This window comes from Pleurodeles waltl, chromosome 9 (genome assembly GCF_031143425.1).
Source record: "Pleurodeles waltl isolate 20211129_DDA chromosome 9, aPleWal1.hap1.20221129, whole genome shotgun sequence".
Taxonomy (NCBI): domain Eukaryota; kingdom Metazoa; phylum Chordata; class Amphibia; order Caudata; family Salamandridae; genus Pleurodeles; species Pleurodeles waltl.
In genome coordinates this window covers 1,060,458,335-1,060,478,085 of record NC_090448.1, presented here as the reverse complement: position 1 = coordinate 1,060,478,085, position 19,751 = coordinate 1,060,458,335, and the positions used below count along the sequence as shown (strand labels likewise).

Below are 19,751 nucleotides of genomic sequence, written 5' to 3'. Positions count from 1 at the left end.
CTCAATCTCTCACTCACACTCTCACTCACACTCACTCAATCTCTCAGTCTCTCTCACTAAATCTCACTCAATCTCTCACTCTCAATGTTTCACTCTCACCCAATCACTTACTCAATCACACTCTCACTCAACTACACTCTCACTCACACTCTCATTCTCTCACTCACTCACTCTCTCACTCACACTCTCACTCTCTCACTCACACTCAATCTCTCACTCACCTCACTCAACCTCACTCAATCTCTCAATCTCTCTCACTCACACTCTCACTCAGTCACTCTCACACTCATGCTCACTCACACTCACTCAAACTCAATCTCTACTCAATCTCACTCACCCTCACTCTCACTCACACTCAATCTCTCACTCACACTCAATCTCTCATTCACACTCTCACTCAGTCTCTCACACTCACACGCTCATTCTCTCAATCACAGTCAATCTCTCAATCAATCTCTCACGCTCACTCTCTCACTGACACACACTGTCTCACTCACTCACACTCAATCTCTCTCTCACTCACTGACTCTCAATCTCTTACTCAATCTCTCACTCAATCGCTCACACTCTCTCACTCAGTCACTCTCACACTCATTCACACTCTCACTCACACTCAATCCCTCACTCAGTCTCACACTCAATCTCTCACTCAGTCTCACACTCAGTCTCACACTCACTCTCATTCACTCTCTCACTCAATCTCTCTGACTCACTCTCACCCGCTCAGTCACTCTCACACTCATTTTCACTCACACTCAATCCCTCACTCAATCTCACTCACACTCAATCTCTCACTCACACTCTCATTCACTCTCTCACTCACACTCAATCTCTCACTCAATCTCGAATTTATTCGCTCACTCAGTCTCACTCACACTCTCACTCACACTCACAGTCACTCAATATCAATCAATTTCTCACTCTCAATGTCTAACTCTCACTCAATCACTCACTCTCACTCAATCACTCACACTCTCACTCAATCACACTCACTCAACTACACTCTCACTCACACTCTCTCACTCAATCTCTCATTCTCATACTCACACTCACTCTGTCACTCACACTCTCTCACTCACGCTCACTCAATCTCTCACTCTCTCTCACTCAATCTCACTCAATTCCTCACTCTCAATGTCTCACTCTCACTCAATCACTCACTCTCACTCAATCACTCACACTCTCACTCAATCACACTCTCACTCAACTACACTCTCACTCACTCACTCACACTCTCTCACTCACTCTCTCACTCCCACTCTCACTCAGTCACTCTCACACTCATTCTCACTCACACTCTCACTCACACTCAATCCCTCACTCAGTCTCACACTCAATCTCTCACTCAGTCTCTCACTCACTCTCATTCACTCTCTCACTCAATCTCTCTCACTCACACTCTCACCCACTCAGTCACTCTCACACTCATTTTCACTCACACTCAATCCCTCACTCAATCTCACTCACACTCACTACTCTCACTCACACTCTCACTCAATCTCTCACTCTCACACTCACATGCTCACTCATTCTCTCAATCACACTCAATCTCTCAATTTCTCACTCTCACTCACACTCACACTCACTCACTCGCTCACTGACACTGACACTCTCACTCACACTCACTCTTTCACTCACTCACACTCAATCTCTCACTTACTCTCACTCACACACTCAATGTCTCAATCTCTCTCACTCAATCTCTCACTCTCACTCTCACTCACACTCACTCAATCTCTCACTCTCACTCACAATCTCTCTCACTCAATCTCTCACTCTCTCTCACTCAATCGCTCACTCAATCTCTCACTCTCTCACTCAATCTCTCACTCTCTCACACTCTCACTCACTCATTCACACTCTCACTCTCTCTCACTCTCACTCACTCACACTCTCACACTCTCACACTCTCACTCACACTCAATCTCACTCCATCTCTTGCTTACACTCAATCTCTCACTCACACTCTCACACTCACTCAATCTCTCAGTCACACTCTCACTCACAATCCCACCCAATCTCTCACTCTCACACACATTCTCACATTCACTCACCAGCACTCACACTCTTACTCAATCTCTCACTCACACACTCAATCTCTCAATCTCTCTCTCACTCAATCTCTCACTCTCGCACTCTTACTCTCACTCACACTCACTCCATCTTTCACTCAATCTCACTCACTTACTCTCTCACTCACACTCTCACTCAATCTCTCACTTTCACTCACTCTCTCACTCAATCTCTCACTCTCACTCAATCTCTCACCCTTTCACTCAATCTCTCATTCTCTCTCACTGACTCTCTCTCAGTCTCTCACTCAATCTCTCAATCTCCCTCACTCACATTCTCACTCACTCAGTCACACTCTCAGACTCACTCTCACTCACACTCACACTGTCACTAAATCTCTTACTCAATCTCACTCACACTCTTTTTTTTTTAACCTGTTTATTAAACATTATTAACAGGCAGGAGTACATTTCACCTTTCAAGCTGAAACAAAGGGAGGTCCCACGACACCGGAGATCAACTCAGGGAGCTGAGCATTGCAGGACAAAGTGCTGGGGGCCTAGGCTCAGCTGTGTCTTGGAAATGTGCACAGAAGCCCTCGTAGCTGCAGATGACACTGTACATAGGATTACTGTCTGGGGAGGGAAGGCAAGGACTTGCAGAATGAACGTGGAATATTACCACAAATGGGGCAAGTGGCCAGAGGGTCACATATTGCACTGCAGAGGCGAAGAACCCTCACTTTATTTTGACAGTGAAAGTAGAGAGTGAATCTTATCCACTGTCCCCATACCTATTCAGATGAGTCCTGGAACAGGGGCGGATGATAAATGTAATGAATATAAACGTAAAAGCAAACTACGATTACAGACAATAATTTTTTTTTCTCCATCAAGGGGTACAAAAGCAACACAACCCCCAAAAGTAGGAAGGTGGGAAAGGAGTGAGAAGGATATTATGTAACCTTGATTAAATACATGTTGCTGAGGTCTGACCTACTTGTATGTGCAAGAAAGAAATCTACCACATTAGGGCCTATATTTATACTCTGTTTGCACCAGATTTGCGTCATTTATTTTGTCGCAAATTCGGTGCAAAATTAACTCCATAGTTATACTTTGGTGCTAGACCCGTCTAGCATCAAAGTTATGGAGTGTGCGCCATTCTTTGTACGTGAAAACCTACCTTGCGCTAATGACATGAAAGGTAGGCGTTCCTGTGCAAGAAATGACTCTAAGGCATGTGCGCCTTATTTATCCTCTGGCATCAAAATGACACACAGGAGGAGGCGGGCCTTAAAACATGGCGCCAACCCGGCTTTGCGCCGTTTTTAATGCCTTGGTCAGGGCAGGCGTTAGTGGACCTGTGGGCTCATTTCCATGGTGGGAGACCATAGAAGCAGTCCACAGGTGCTCTTCCCTGCACCCAGGGACACCCTCGCCCACCCCTGGAGGACACCCATGGATGGAGGGACCCATCTATAGTGAGTGCAGGTAAGTATTTTTTTTATTTATTTTAAGTGTTATGGGGGGGCCTAACGTGGGCCACCCTACATGCCACTGTGCCCAATGGCCATCCCCTGAGCAGGGCCATTGAGCAGGGTGGGCATGACTCCTGTCTTTGCTGAGTCATTTCCATTGGGGTGACTCTAACCTGACTTGCACCATTCTTTGGCGCACAACCCCCAGTCTCCCCTTCGCCTTCGCAGCCCGGTTACCGTAATTTATTTTGACGCTAAACAGGCCGCAGGGCCGGCTACCGTCATTCCATAAATAAGGTACCCAGCTGGCGCATTGGAATGGCATTAGCCGGCGTTAAACTTTTTGACGCAAATCTGCACTAGCGCTGATTTGGGTCAAAAAGTATAAATATGGGCCTAGATATTTCTGTCGAAGGATAAGTACAGGTTCCATGTGAACCCCAGGAAGACAACATTACTGATGAACTGTAGTTACAGGTTTTCTCCTAAAGCACTGGATTGTTCAGCAAAATCACAGGTTTGAATTAAGACTATCAAGCAATAAATAAAATAGAGGAAGATGGGACTAAGGGGGTCATTCTGACCCCGGCGGTCATGGACCGCCGGGGCCAGGGTTGGCGGGAGCACCGCCAACAGGCTGGCGGTGCCCCGCAGGGCATTCTGACCGCGGCGGTTTTGGCGCGGTCAGAAGTGGAAAACCGGCGGTCTCCCGCCGGTTTTCCGCTGCCCATTAGAATCCTCTGTGTCTGACAGCCCATACCGCCATCCTGTTCCTGGCGGTTCTCCCGCCAGGAACAGGATGGCGGTATGGGTTGTCGTGGGGCCCCTGGGTGCCCCTGCAGTGCCCATGCCAATGGCATGGGCACTGCAGGGGCCCCCGTAAGAGGGCCCCACAAGGAATTTCACTGTCTGCATTGCAGACAGTGAAATTCGCGACGGGTGCAACTGCACCCGTCGCACCTTCCCACTCCGCCGGCTCAATTCTGAGCCGGCGTCCTCGTGGGAAGGTTGTTTTCCACTGGGCTGGCGGGCGGCCTTTTGGCGGTCGCCCGCCAGCCCAGTGGAAAACCCAGAATCACCGCAGCGGTCTTATGACCGCGGAGCGGTGTTCTGGAGGGGGGAACTCTGGCGGGCGGCCTCCGCCGCCCGTCAGGGTTAGAATCACCCCCTAAGTCTCAATTCACAAAGGGATTTCTTAAAGCTGCTTGATTCACTCAACTGATGAGATATGCAGTCCAGGTTGAAAAGCAGAGGTTAGTAAAAGTGCAACTTATAGGTTGCAATCTTTCATGGGTCAACCAGCAGGATTCCCCTACCCCCCAGTGCTGCTTGTCCTGGCATTCCTCTGCTCGAATGTGTCTTTACTCCTCTATTCCAACTAGACCAGACAAACGCATGTCCATATCCACTGAGGCAGGCATGTTTGCCTAACAATTGCTTCTACTGCTTGCATCCAAAAGAAATGAAAAAATTATCCCTTTTATGGATGGCTTCGGTCTTTCCTAGTATAAAATGCGGCACTGTTTAGTGAAACAACGTCTTAGCTGATGTTTTGGGATTTGAAAATAAAGTGGGTAGTATAACTTACTGGTTTTAGGGAAAGCCGCCTGAAAGTAGTTTAGGACTGAAATCTAGGTTAATCTTTAGGATAACAATGCTAATGTAAAATCTAAGTTATAGCTCTCTGGTGAAACATGTGCAACTAACGTGATTGATGTGATTGTCAACAGAGCTGTCTTCGGAGACAGATGTGCAGAATCTGTCATTAAGTCCCAAAGGAAGAGATATGAGCTTTGCAAGAGCTGTGCCACGTTCCCGTGTAGATGATATTGCAAAGACTGGTAGAAAAGTACTAATGAATACACTGGTTTCTTTATCACGCTACAAGTGAAAACAAAAGTCAACTTGGTATTTTTCCTGAAGCAATAACCCACTTTAAGTGTATTGTGAAAGCAGTACTTGTCCATGCGTCAACAGATCCAGCAGGTCTGGCAATCACAGGTGAAATTTCACAGACATGGGATTGAGACCCTCCTGCTGGACAACAAGTCTGTTTCAGTAAGTAGGTTTTAGATACTTACTCTGGCTGCACACAAAATAAGACTGTAATATTTCGAGGTTGCAGTATTTCCAATTCCTAGCTAATCGGGAGCTGGGTTGTCAGCAGCTCGGGAGTTGTGTAGGGATCAACTTGACTTTGTCAACTGATTCAGGTGTACTCAGACACTGACATGTTCAGAAGGTCCGTGAATGGGTAATTCCTCACCCATGTTGGAGTAATGAGTAGTGTGCAGGTCTCTTATCTCAACACAAAAACAGGAATTCGGGGAATGGGTGGAAAAACGTTAGCAAAGGTCCAGGCAATGGCTTGAGATGACACTTCTTCTATTTTGTAGCAGTGTAGAGGAGGTTCATATGGTAGGTGTTCGTTTTATCGTTTTTGGAGCTGGATTTGAAGGTGGAATTTGCTCTGGAGCAACTTAGGGTGGCTGTAGACAACAAACTTAACGTCAAAGCCCAATATAAATATACAGGCAATCTGATATTCACGAGGAGTCTGGGTACAGATATGACTTAAACATGTAGATGAAAATTCAATCATCAACAGCAATAAGATGGACATTCAACAGGACTAAGATCAATTATTACAAATCTTCACAGACAGATAAGAGTAATAGCATACAATCTGAATTTCATGAGCATCAAAGAAAATTAGATGAAGTCAACAGATTAGATTTTCTCTATATAGAACGACAATTGAGTGATTATCACTATACCCACCCAGCTACATACTTTAAGTTTTTTGATTATTTTTTTTTGCAATTCCACTCTATAGACTGCATGTTGGGTTTCAAATCCTATTTTCGCAAACAAATGAACAAAATTCACAGCATAATAAGCAATTATTATCCAAAAATAATTGTTTTAAAAAATAAAACTACAGAGCTTTTAGCATAATTTTAATGCTAGGTGATGTGAAAGCCCGCATCAACCCCCTTATGCCAATGTAGGACATACACAGGGACCTGAATGAATGGGCATCTGTGATCCATTTTCATGTGATGGTCAGTGGGTAAGGTAAGTATAGTTGATAGCATTCCTTCTCTTAAAGGCATTAACTGTCTCCATATCTATATCTATATCTATATTTAACTATATATATCTCATAAAGGGCGGTCACCAGTAGGTAGTTATAGTTATGACCTAGTTTCCATAGGAAAAGCGTTTTTTGACTTTGCTATATCTTTGGCGCCGTTTGATGAATCTTAGTGAAAAACTGTCCTCTAGGGTTTTTTGTGCGTAGAAAGTTTTGGTGTGATCCATCAAGCGGGGGCCAAGAAAAGAGGGGTGGGGGCTGTGGTATCAGGAGTAAAAAAAAAAGTGCACTTCCAATGTTATTTCTATTTCAGGACTGGAGGCGAGGATTATTCGTTCTTTCTTTCTTTATTTTTCAACAGCAGCTTCAACTATAACTACATTGAACTACATTTCCCAAGAAACACAGGGAAAAAACTACAGGTCCCATGATCCCCGCACGGGACCCGCTCAATGACATCCGGGTCGCTTCCCCTGTGACGTCCTCTTTCTTTCCTGCTCACAGCAGCTAAGTACATGTTCCCTTTCTTCTCTTACGGGCTAAATGACTGTGCAGTTTTTCTTTGCAGCAGGCTCCTTTGTAGCCCTAAACGGTGCAGCAGGAGCACAGTTCAGTGTTCTGATCACGGCACACTTCAGCCTCAGGGTCGCTTGAGTGCGGTGCAGTGTTTTTGCTGCTAGGGGCAGTGTCAAGCGAATGCGCCCCGTCAGTTCCAGACTCAGATCTGACAGCCCGCATCACTCCAGTCAGACACGTCTCGGTGCCCCGAGCTGCCTGGAAGCATTACGCCCGCAGCTTGTGGGTCTGTATCTTAGAGGCACCGAGTGTCTTTTTGGCTGAGATTAGAGGCAGTTGAAAGAAGCGTATTCGGTTGTTGGCGCTCTGACACCTTTCACTGCCTCAGACGCCTAGCCCAGGCACTTATAACAATATTGATAGAATTTGCCTGTGTTACTTTCCAGGGCGTGGGGCCCCAAGGAGGGGTTGTACTGAATAGCACTTCACGCTTTTGAATCCGCTACGTGGTAGCTCCCAAAAATCACCTTAGGCAGTCCACCCATCTTTCTCCGGTGTCTCTGGTCCATGAACAGTCCCTAAATGGCACAGGATTATGTAGAGGAGGAGTCCCTTCAGGTCCTCCCAATAAACAATGAATTTTGTCAGGCGGTAGACTCCTCCATTCACCAGGCAGTGGCAGCAGTGATGCAACCTTTCGAGCACCCCTTACTGGAGCTGGCCAGCACTTGCCCTATTCCTTAAGTGGGCGCATTGGATAACCTCTCCTCGGGGGTCCCTCTTTTGAAACACCCGCCTCAGAAGCATAAGGTAGATAGATCTGTGGATCTGAATATCTTTGAGTCCCTCAAGAAGGCCTTTGTTGGGCTAGAGCCTTCCGCAGAAGACAGCCCTCAAGTCCGCAAGATCTACCAGAACTCCCTCTTCTGTTTGATGATGCAGACTACCAGGATGAAGCTGGCAGTCCCGCCCTTGGCACCCTTCGCCCCTGGAGGAATCGAAGGCCCAAAACCCTCTGACTGATATGCTGGACCCCGAGGATCTTGTTCATCCACACTCTTCGGAGTGGTTTCCCTCAGATAAGGCGTCCAAATACATGGCCGGCCACCTCTGCAAACCTTTGAACTCTCGAGCTCAACCCACACATGGCCACCTTCCTCCAGAAGTACTTCAAAGACCCGACAGGTCATGGCGCTTGTGCCAAGATAAATTGCTGGATGTCAGTGGCCCTCTGACAAAAATCCTGGACTTAGCGGAAGAGGCTAAGGCCTCAAATTCTCCCATTTCCCCAGAGATCCTTTTGAGTTGGGCCCAAAGGGCGATTATCTTTTTGGGCAATGCCAGCTGTGCACTCTCCACGGAGAGGAGGCGTTCCTTCCTCCTGAAAGAAGACCTGAAACAGCCCGACACCCCAGGTTTTTTTTAGCAATCCCTTTCTGGTGGAGAAGCAGGACGGGGGGCAACGTCCAGTGATCAGCCTCAGGGAGTTCAATGGCCGGCTGGTGTACTGCCATTTCGAGATGGAGTTTATCTATCATTTATGGGACATGCTGCGACCCAACAACTGGATGGTCCATTTGGATCTGCAGGATGCCTATCTGACGGTCCCAATTTTTCCCCCATCACAGATTTCTGCAATTTCGGTGGAGGCATCAGGTCTTTGAATTCAAAACCCTGCCTTTTGGTTTGTCTTCAGCTACTTGGTGCTTTACCAAGGTCCTCAAGCCAGTGATTGAGGCTTTGGGAGCTCAAGGTTTTCATCTGATAGTGTACTTGGACGATATCCTCTTAATGGATCAATGCCCGCGATGCCTGTCAGACGTACTTCAGGTTGCAGTCACTCTTTTAGAGGACATAGGCTTCGTCATCAACAGACACAAGTCTCTGTTAGTCCCTGCCCGTCAGACTACCTTCCTTGGTTTCCGGATAGATTCGGTTGCAAAATTGTTGAGCCTCCCGCTGCAAAAGATCGCCAAGATACGTCGGGAAATCAGAGAGACCATAACAAAAACCTCCAATTCTCTTCGGCAGATCGCCAGGATAGTGGGCTTACTATCTTCGTCCATCCTGGCAATTTTCCAGGTCCCCTCCACTACAGGGCCCTTCTGCATCTGAAGGCCTCTCACTTGCACAGGAGACTCCAGTACTCAGAGAGGGTCTCCCTCTCTGACATGGTAGTGGACGAGATAAACTGGTGGCTGATGCACATAGATGCCTGGAACGGCCATGCCATTTTCGGTTCCGATTCCGATATGGTGATCGAATCGGACGCCAGCAAATCAGGCTGAGGCGCGCGTTGCGGGGACTCTTGTACAGGCAGAAAATGGTCTCACGAGGAACAGGCTTTGCATATCAATTGCCTGGAGCTCATGGCTGGTTCTTTCGCAATAAAATGCTGGACAAAAGACCGCATTCGCTGTACTGTCCTGTTGAAGATGGACAATCGTTCAGCTGTCAGATATATCAACATATTGGGCGGCTCAAGATCCAAAATGTTGGCCGATTTAGCCAAGGACCTATGGGAGCTTTGTCTCAGCAGGAACATCTCAGTTATGGTGTAGTATCTGCCGGGGGCTTCCAATTCCATGGTGGATTGGTATTCCAGACAGTGGTCAGACTTGAACCTGTGGCGTTTAGACACAGCGATTTTTAGTCGCTTGAATTCCCGGTATGGTCCCTTCACAATAGAACTTTTCGTGTCCAGGCTAGATCATCAGGTACCACGCATCTTCAGCTGGAGGTCGGATCCTCTGGCGATAGCAACAGATTGTTTTCTCCAGGAATGGTCGAAGGAGCAAGGGTATGCATTCCCCCTTTTGTGATGATCACAAGGTTGACAGCAAAGGTTTGCAGACAAGAATGTTCTGATGACTCCATACTGGAGGTCACAAGTTTGGTTTCCAGGTCCTCTGGAACTTTTTTGGGATTCTCCAATCCTCCTACCCCACTTTCCGCATCTCCTTTGGGATCCATAGGGCTCCTACACCCCTCTGGTGATGCGCGGCCGGATGCCGCTCGTGGCTTGGCGGATTTCAGGCAACGCTGGAGAGTCCCAGGGTTATCGGAAGAGGCTGAGAGCATGTTGGCAGTAGCATGGGCAGAGAGAACGAACAAACGATATCAGTCAGCCTGGTTTACATGGGTACGTTGGTGAGTACAAAACAACCAGGATCAACTGGTTTGCCAAGTGGTCCCCATCCTGAATTTCCTGGCCTCCCTAGCGTCCAGGGGGGTGGCCTACAGAACGGTGAATTCTTATAGGTCTGTACATTCAGCTGGCCATCTCCCTTTGGAGGGTGCCCTGGTAGGGGAACAGCCCCTGGTTTGCAAACTAATGAGGTTCATACGTCTGTCTTTGCCGTCTGAGCCGCGCTACTCGGCTCTGTGGGATGTGAATCTCATCCTCAATCTCTTCCTTTCGTGGCAATGGAACAAATATTTATCCCGAAAGGAATTATCGGCCAAGTCAGCCATGCTCTTGTGTCTGGTCTCATGTCGTCGGGTATCAGACGTGAGGTTCCTGGACATTTTGGGCTGCTCCTTCACTCCAGACGGGGTGACGTTCACTATTTTCAGGCGAATAAAAACGAATTTGAGAGTGGTTACTTACCCATCCTTTCTGGGCTTCCCCAAACTATGCGTTCTGCGTTGCCTTAAAGCCTACTAGAGAATGACGGAAGAGTTCAGACCTTCCGGGGAAAAGGATTTACTTATCTCTTTTAAAAAGCCTCATAGGGCAGTCTCACCGCCCACTATCGGGAGATGGGTCCAATGGATCATGCAGGAGGCAGGGGTTAATACCACAATGTTCAGAGCTTACTCGGTATGAGGAGCAATGGCTTCTAAAGCGTTCAGCTTGGGAGCCCCATTGGAAGACATTATCAATGCACCTGACTGGTCTTCAGATTCTATGTTCAAGCAGTTTTATTTTAAACCAGTATTGGATATGGCTTCGTTGGTGGTAAATAAGCTTTGAACGGGCATAATCCTTGCCTCCAGTCCTGAAATAGAATGGAGAATTTCCTAGTAAACACAAAGGAAAGTTTAAATTCTATTAAGGACACGGAGGTGAGGATTATTCCCACCCTTGGCTTATCAACACCATTGCCCAAACCTTGGATTTTATTTCCTGAAGATGTGCTAACTGTTACAGCATAAGGTCTAAGTAATCTTTATGGTTTTCTCGGATCTGCATGCCCTAAGGAAACGGAAGTCATATGGAGTTATAAATGTGTTCTGTCATGCCGCGGCGGCCGCGGCTCTTGCAGCGGCCGTGGCCGCAGGCTCAGGTCGCCGCAGCGCGGCACTCCATACATACCGCGGCTGGCGCGCGGGCCGCGGGTGACGCCGCGGCTGGTGCGCAGGCCGCGGGGGACGCCGCGGCAGGCGCGCAGGCTGCGGGTGCCTCAAGGAGCCTGGTTAGGGGTCTCGGCCCGCGCTGCGCCCCTTTCTTTAAGTTCTGCTATAAAGGCAGACGCGGCAGGGCTTGAGACCCCGAGTGGGTTTCGGGCCTGGCCGCGTGTAGCGCATTATGCGCGTTTACATCTATCTCCCTGCATTCTGCTTTCACATCTGCTCACCACTTACCACTTTCCCCAGTCAAAAGCCGAACCCTTGCACATGGTGGTATTTTGTACCTGCCTTTTCCTTTCCCAGAATGCTGACCACTTCCTCTCTTCCCAGCATGCATTGTTTCCTCTTTTTTAGGTGCATGTACCTGATTCACTATGGCTTTCTTTTCCCCAATCCAAGATGGTGGTATTTCTACTTCCTGTTTCCTACTTCCTGCCTAGGGGTATATAAGGGGAATTCAGCTGCTTGTTCATTGCGTTGCAACACTCCTTGGTGGTAGTCACGCTCTGATTGATTTCTTCCTGCGAATCCAGTGTTTCCTGACCTGTCTTTGTTCTCCAGTCTTCCTGATCTTCAGTCCTAACGCCTTGGTGTCCTCCTTTTGTTTCAGGGAGTTCCTGTGGAGGTTTTTTACCCTACTGGGGTTTTTCCTCTGGGACTCCTTCTGGAGGGCACAGACTGTAGTGGTTTGCTCTTGCCAAACAGCACCGTGGCTACCGGAAGGGGTCGCCCCTACCTCGGACAGAGCAGAACCTGCCGGAACCGGGGCCGTTCCACTAAGCTTCTCAACTTCGACGGTAAGCCCATTGAAAACCGTGACAGATTGCAACGCCAAAAACTCCACTTGCAGTCCGGTATCATGGATAATCCAGTGGCAAACACGGAACCTACGAGCCAGACCCTGCTTATGACGATACAACAACAGGCTCAAGAACTCCAACAGTTACGTACTGAAAATACCGTCTATCGACAAGCCTTTGCATCCAGGACCACAGATGTCCCCTCAGTAGCTTCCACAACACCTCGTTTTTCCGGGATCCTAACAAATTAAAAGAATTCCTGGATGCCTTGACGGTTTACTTTGCCTTTCGCCCCTCGCAATTTGTACAAGACAAGACCAAGGTGGGGTATTTGATTAGTGCCTTATCAGGGCCAGCCTTGGCTTGGGCCACTCCTCTAGTAACCAGAAACGATCCCTGCCTATCTAATTACTCCACCTTTATCACTACTTTTAAACAGATGTTTGAACGCCCTGGACTCGAGGCGTCAGCAGAAGAAGCTCTTTGCGAAGTCCAACAAGGGAATCAAGATGTATTACAATACATCACCCGTTTCAGACAATTAGCAGCAGAAATAACCTGGGTGGAACGTACCTTGGTGACACTGTTCCGTAGAGGTCTCAGAGAGGACATTAAAGATGAACTGGTGCACTCTGCTAGAATAGAGAACCTTAAAGGATTGATGGACCAAGCTCTGACGATAGAATATCGGTTGAATGAACGAAGAATGGAGAAAAAGAAGAGTCGTTTGCCATCTCACTCAGTACCGTCTCGTTCCTTCTCTCATCGTACCGAGGAAGTCCGTCCTGAACCTAAGGGGAGTACCGAGGAAGAACCAATGCAGATTGACACGGCTCGAGGACCTTTATCAGCCAGTGAAAGAGAACATAGACGAAGGAAGGGGCTTTGTCTATATTGTGGTGCAGCTGGTCACCTAATTCGCACTTGCCCCATTCGTCCAACCAAGCCCTTGGGAAACGCCAACTCCCGTCCTCAGTGAGAAGGGTGAGGACGGGATATCGTGACATACCTTCTATTTGCTCTTCCAGGGAGGAAGGAACTGCTCTTTTTCTCTTACCAGTTATCCTTCATCTAACTGATGGCCGGGAAGAAAGAACCTTGGCCTTATTGGACTGCGTAGCCAGTGGCATCTATTTAGATGAAGCCTGGGCCAAAGAACGACAGATAGCACGAATACCTAAGGAAGTACCAGAACAGGTACACACCGTGGATGAATCACTCTTGGCCTCTGGACCTGTACAATATACCACCCCTACCTGCTGTCTACAGTTTGGAAAACACCAAGAAAATCTTTCGTTTGATTTAATTTCATCACCACACCACGTCATGATCCTGGGAATTCCATGGCTCACAAGGCACAATCCTTACATCAACTGGGAAACAAAAACCATTTCCTTGTCCTCTTACTTTTGCCAACACCACTGCTATCACGCCGGGGATTATTGGTCCCCAAAAGGTCTCTCAGCAGCACCTCCTAAGGTGGGATGCTCCATTAACGTCCTACAGGGAGTTCCCAGGCATTATCAGGAATATGCCGATGTATTCCAGAAGCCAGAAAAACCCGAACTGCCACCCCACAGAGAATACGACTGTACCATTCCTTTAGAACCAGATACAGTGGTTCCTTTTGGGCGGATGTACTCTCTCACAGAACCGGAGAAACAGATTCTGAAGGAGTACCTTGATGAGAACCTACAAAGCGGGTTGATTACTCCCTCTTCTTCACCCGCCGGGGCTCCTCTTTTCTTTGTACCAAAGAAAACTAAAGACTTGCGTCCTTGTATCGATTTCAGAGGGTTAAACAAGATCACTATTAAAGATCGGTATCCGTTACCCCTCGTAAAGGACATCTTAGAAGCAGTCAGAGGAGCAAAGAGATTCACAAAGCTGGATCTCCGAGGAGCCTACCATCTTCTAAGAATAAGAGAAGGTGATGAGTGGAAGACCGCCTTTAGAACACCTTTTGGTCACTACGAATATAGAGTAATGCCATTCGGGCTCACTAATGCCCCTTCCATTTTTCAAAGGTTCATGGATTCTATCTTTTCTGATCTTTTGCAATAAACAGTGGTGGTGTATCTTGACGATATTCTAATCTTTTCTGTTCATCCAGAGGAACATTCCAAGCATGTTCGCCAAGTCTTAGAGAGACTCCGACACAATACTTGGGATATTGCATAAACCAGACCGGAGTTGCCATGGATTCAGACAAGTTGCAGGCTATATTGAATTGGCCATCTCCTTCTTCCATCAAGGATACTCAGTGTTTTTTGGGACTAGCCAACTTCTATCGACAGTTCATAGCAGACTTTGCCCAGAGAACCAGCTATATTACTCAAACCCTTAAAAAAGAACATCTAAAGAAGGGTTTTTGTTGGACACAAGACGCAGAGTTAGCCTTCCAGAAATCAAAGAAAGCCTTTATTCAAGCCCCTATCCTACGACACCCAGACACCAGCAAACAATTCATTGTTGTCGCAGACGCCTCAGAAAGGGCCATCGGAGCTGCCCTATTGCAAAGACAAGACGATGATGATTTAGAACACCCTGTATTTTACCTATCACACATTTTATCTGATTCCGAGCGGAACTATTCCGTGTTAGAACGTGAATTACTCGCCTTAAAAACCGCGTGCACAGAATGGAGACACTTTTTTGATGGGATCAAAGGAACCTTTTGAAGCCCGGACAGATCACAGAAATCTACAATGCTTAAGAAACTTTCAGTGTCAAAATAGCCGGCAGGCTCGATGGGCTTTCTTTTTCAGCCAATATGACTTCTATATCACTTACATCCCTGGTTCTCAGAACATCCTGGCGGATGCCTTGTCCCGACGTTATCCTGAGTGCAGCGATTCTACTGTTCAGAACTTATTTGACAACGACAAGATCATTGGGGTAGCACAGACTTTTTTAGACCAAGTCAAGTCCGAATATGCCCGTCTAGACGAAACAGAGCTGAATAAGTTGCGTCCGCAACTGCATACAGATCATGGCTATTATTATCATGACAAGGCCCTGTTTCTACCCACTAAAGTAGTACAAACTGAAGCTTTACATATGTGCCATGATTCCCCTATCGCAGGTCATCGAGGAATGAAAGCTACCCAAGAACTTTTGCTTCGCTCCTTCTGGTGGCCAACTCTCAAGGCTGATACTGAGGCATATGTATCATCTTGTCCTATATGTGCTCAAGCCAAGACACCCCGTACCAGACCAGTAGTTTTACTCCGCCCATTACCAGTTCCCCCAGGCCCATGGCACACTATCTCCACAGATTTTATGTGCGCATTACCTTCCTCAATGGGGAACCACGTAATAATGGTAACCGTGGACTCCTTCACCAAGATGGCTCACTTCTCGGCCTTAAGAAAGTTACCAACGGCAAAAGAATTGGGTCAAATCTTTACTCAAGAAATCTTTCGACTTCATGGGTTACCTCAGGTCATTATATCGGTTAGGGGTCCTCAATATATCTCCCGATTCTGGAATCAATTTTGTAAGACCTTGGGAATCAAGGTGGCCTTATCATCCGGGTTCCACCCTCAAACCAACAGACAGACGGAACGACTCAATCAAGGTCTCGAACAGTATTTACGTAGCTTCTGCAATGCTACACAGAGTAATTGGGCCACCTATTTACCGCTTGCAGAATTCTCCTATAACAACTCCCTACACAGTGCCTCGAAGGTCTCTCCTTTCTATGGCTCCTACGGTTTCCATCCCAAGGCCTTTCCAACTCCCCTGAGAGATAATTCCAATCTTCCTGCCATCTCCTCCTATGTTCGACAGCTACGGGGTATACAACGAGTTATCCATTCCAACCTTGTGGCCACTAAGTCCCGCATGAAAAAGATAGCAGATAGGAGACGCTGTGCGGCTCCTCAATATCGGGTTCATGATAAGGTCTGGCTCTCCTCTAGATTCCTACCTCTCCGACTCACTCAGAACAAATTCAAACCTCGCTTTTATGGTCCCTTCCTAATTCTCAAAAAGATCAACCCAGTGTCTGTGCGTCTTCGCCTGCCCCGGACGTGGAAGATCCACCCTGTATTTCACGTCTCTCAACTGAAACCTTACCGTCCTGATCCTTTTCATATGCACTTACCCTGTCCACCTCCTCTGTTGGTTAATAATGTGCCTGAGTACGAGGTCCAGGAAATCTGTGACTCTCGGTTTTTCCATGGGCGCCTCCAATATCTTATTCATTGGAAAGGATACCCTATGAGTGAGTGTTCTTGGGAGGATGCCTCTTCAGTTCATGCCCCTCTTTTGGTCCGTCGCTTTTTTAGACTCTTCCCTCACAAACCTGGGGCCTCGGGGGGGGGCATACTGTCAAGGGGTGCGGCCGGCGCGCAGGCTGCGGGTGCCTCAAGGAGCCTGGTTAGGGGTCGCGGCCTGCGCCGCGCCCCTTTCTTTAAGTTCTGCCATAAAGGCAGACGCGGCAGGGCTTGAGACCCCGAGTGGGTTTCGGGCCTGGCCGCGTGTAGCGCATTATGCACGTTTACATCTATCTCCCTGCATTCTGCTTTCACATCTGCTCACCACTTACCACTGTCCCCAGTCAAAAGCCGAACCCTTGCACATGGTGGTATTTTGTACCTGCCTTTTCCTTTCCCAGAATGCTGACCACTTCCTCTCTTCCCAGCATGCATTGTTTCCTCTTTTTTAGGTGCATGTACCTGATTCACTATGGCTTTCTTTTCCCCAATCCAAGATGGTGGTATTTCTACTTCCTGTTTCCTACTTCCTGCCTAGGGGTATATAAGGGGAATTCAGCTGCTTGTTCATTGCGTTGCAACACTCCTTGGTGGTAGTCACGCTCTGATTGATTTCTTCCTGCGAATCCAGTGTTTCCTGACCTGTCTTTGTTCTCCAGTCTTCCTGATCTTCAGTCCTAACGCCTTGGTGTCCTCCTTTCGTTTCAGGGAGTTCCTGTGGAGGTTTTTTACCCTACTGGGGTTTTTCCTCTGGGACTCCTTCTGGAGGGCACGGACTGTAGTGGTTTGCTCTTGCCAAACAGCACCGTGGCTACCGGAAGGGGTCGCCCCTACCTCGGACAGAGCAGAACCTGCCGGAACCGGGGCCGTTCCCCTACGCTTCTCAACTTCGACGATAAGCCCATTGAAAACCGTGACATGTTCATGCTGCATACCTGTTTTTCTGCCTATGACTACCTGGGGTGGCTTTTGGCTTCATTGGAATGCTATTTTGTTTTGGCTTAGTTATTAACTGGCATTAGAATACCAGATACTTTCTCTTTGTTTAACAGGAAACGAGGGGTCCAAACAAGAATGAAGAAATGGAAACCAACCTTCTCCTTGCAGTCAAGAAAGACGACGTCACGGGGAAGCAACACGGATGTCATTGAGCGGGTCCCGGTGTGGTGATCATGGGACCTGTAGTTTTTTTCTCTGTGTTTCTTGGGAAATGTAGTTCAAGTTGAAGCTGCTGTTGAAAAATAAAGAAAGAAGGAATAATCCTCCCCTCCGTGTCTTTAATAGTATTGAAACTTTTCTTCTTTTTTACTAGGAACTGTTTCATTCTCATAGGGATTTTGAACACGACTACAGCTTGAACCTTTGGATGGAATTACAGCAAATTTGGCAAAAAGGTAGGTCTTGGTCAGAAAGCACACTTTGGGGGTCATTCTGACCCTGGCGGCCAGTGACCGCCAGGGTCACCGACCACGGGAGCACCGCCAACAGGCTGGCGGTGCTCCCTCGAGCATTCTGACCGCGGCGGTTCAGCCGCGGTCAGAAACGGAAAGTCGGCGGTCTCCCGCCGACTTTCCGCTGCTCGGGAGAATCCTCCATGGCTGCAGAGCGCGCTCCGCAGCCATGGGGATTCTGACACCCCCTACCGCCATCCTGTTCCTGGCGGGTCTCCCGCCAGAAACAGGATGGCGGTAGGGGGTGCCGCGGGGCCCCTGGGGGCCCCTGCAGTGCCCATGCCAATGGCATGGGCACTGCAGGGGCCCCCGTAAGAGGGCCCCACAAAGTATTTCAGTGTCTGCAAAGCAGACACTGAAATACGCAACGGGTGCAACAGCACCCGTCGCACCTTCCCACTACGCCGGCTCCATTCGGAGCCGGCGTCCTTGTGGGAAGGTAGATTTGCCCTGGGCTGGCGGGCGGCCTTTTGGCGGCCGCCCGCCAGCCCAGGGCAAATCTCAAAATACCCTCCGCGGTCTTGTGACCGCGGAGTGGTATTTTGTCGGGGGTAGACTGGCGGGCGGCCTCCGCCGCCCGCCAGTCTCGGAATCACCCCCTTTGTGTTATTTGGTTCAGTAGTTTGAGAAATTAACAGAAATCCAAATTTGTATATCTAGGTGTGCAAATAATTTGCGAATTCTCCTGATCTCATGCAGACATCTGATTGGCTGAAAACACTTCAGCCAAGAAGTACCTGGCGCTGGGTTTGGTGCTTATAGGGAATCGACCACGCATGGCCGAAGGCCGTGTGAGGCAGTGGTTGGATTAACATAAATAATTAAAATTACATAATGTTAAAAAAACATAGAAATTCACTGAAAAAAACAAAGATTACAGGGATGTTACAGTTAGGAAAAAGAATTTTAAAAACATAGAAATTCACTTAAAAAGCCAAAGGTTAAAGAGGCATTGTAGTTAGGATTCTGAATGTACTCGCACAAAACCATAGTTATCTTAAGTAACTATAACTTGTGCCCTCGACATGCACTGCTAATTACTCAAGGAGAAGGGGCAGGGTGTGTGTGAAAATTGTATGCTTTCTTCAAAGTGTAAATGCAGCCTTGAATCTGAGGAGGTGTTGCCCTTCTGATCATTGACTAAAGAGTGCACTATAAGATTCTTAAATGGCTCTTTAAGAGAAAGTCAGATTTTTTTTAGAAAATATTCAATCCCATATCTGCATTTCAACACCCCCCTTACACAGTTCATGTTACGCTCTGGTGCCCAGCTCAATGCAGACTTAGTAAGGAGGTGGGGGCATGCATTTAGCAAAATCGGGGATTTTCGTATCAATGACAATTGGGAAACTCCCTTAAATATCCAGATGGTTGTCAAAAATGACTTTGTTTTGGTGGGATCCTATAACATTATGTTTAAACAGTCTAAATGATCTGGATATTAATGTAATCATTAATGCCCAGGCGTTAGTCTCAGAATTGGTGGATCCTCCTGGAATAAGGAGCACCGGGTCCTGGAGAAGGCTATTGGTGGACAGGGATAAGGTCGATCTGGAGGCAAAGGCAAAAAAAAAATGGGCTCGTCAGGTGGACTTTGATCTTTCAAGTGAGTGCTGGGAGAGAATTAATCATCTAAATTTCTCAGTTCTCAGGGGCGCGAATTGGCATCGAATGATATTTTTCAGTAAATGGCTATTATATCGAACTCCGCAAGCCTTATCCCGTGTGGTGCCCAGCTGTCCTGATCTCTGTTTTCGCTGTAAGGCAGTAGGGGTGGCGGGTTGGATACATGTGATTGGGACACGTCAATGTATACAGGAG

At 47.7% G+C, this 19,751-nt stretch overlaps 1 long non-coding RNA gene across 2 annotated transcripts in view; it reads left to right on the top strand.

The window, feature by feature from the left end:
• The window catches only part of LOC138260323 (uncharacterized), a 91,725-nt gene extending 73,997 nt beyond the window's left edge, over window positions 1–17,728 (top strand). For both annotated transcript variants that reach the window (XR_011198838.1, XR_011198839.1), the window contains exon 3: window positions 17,532–17,728. This is a non-coding gene — a long non-coding RNA (uncharacterized lncRNA). The remainder of the gene's footprint in view (window positions 1–17,531) is intronic.
• The last annotated feature ends 2,023 nt before the right edge of the window (window positions 17,729–19,751 follow it).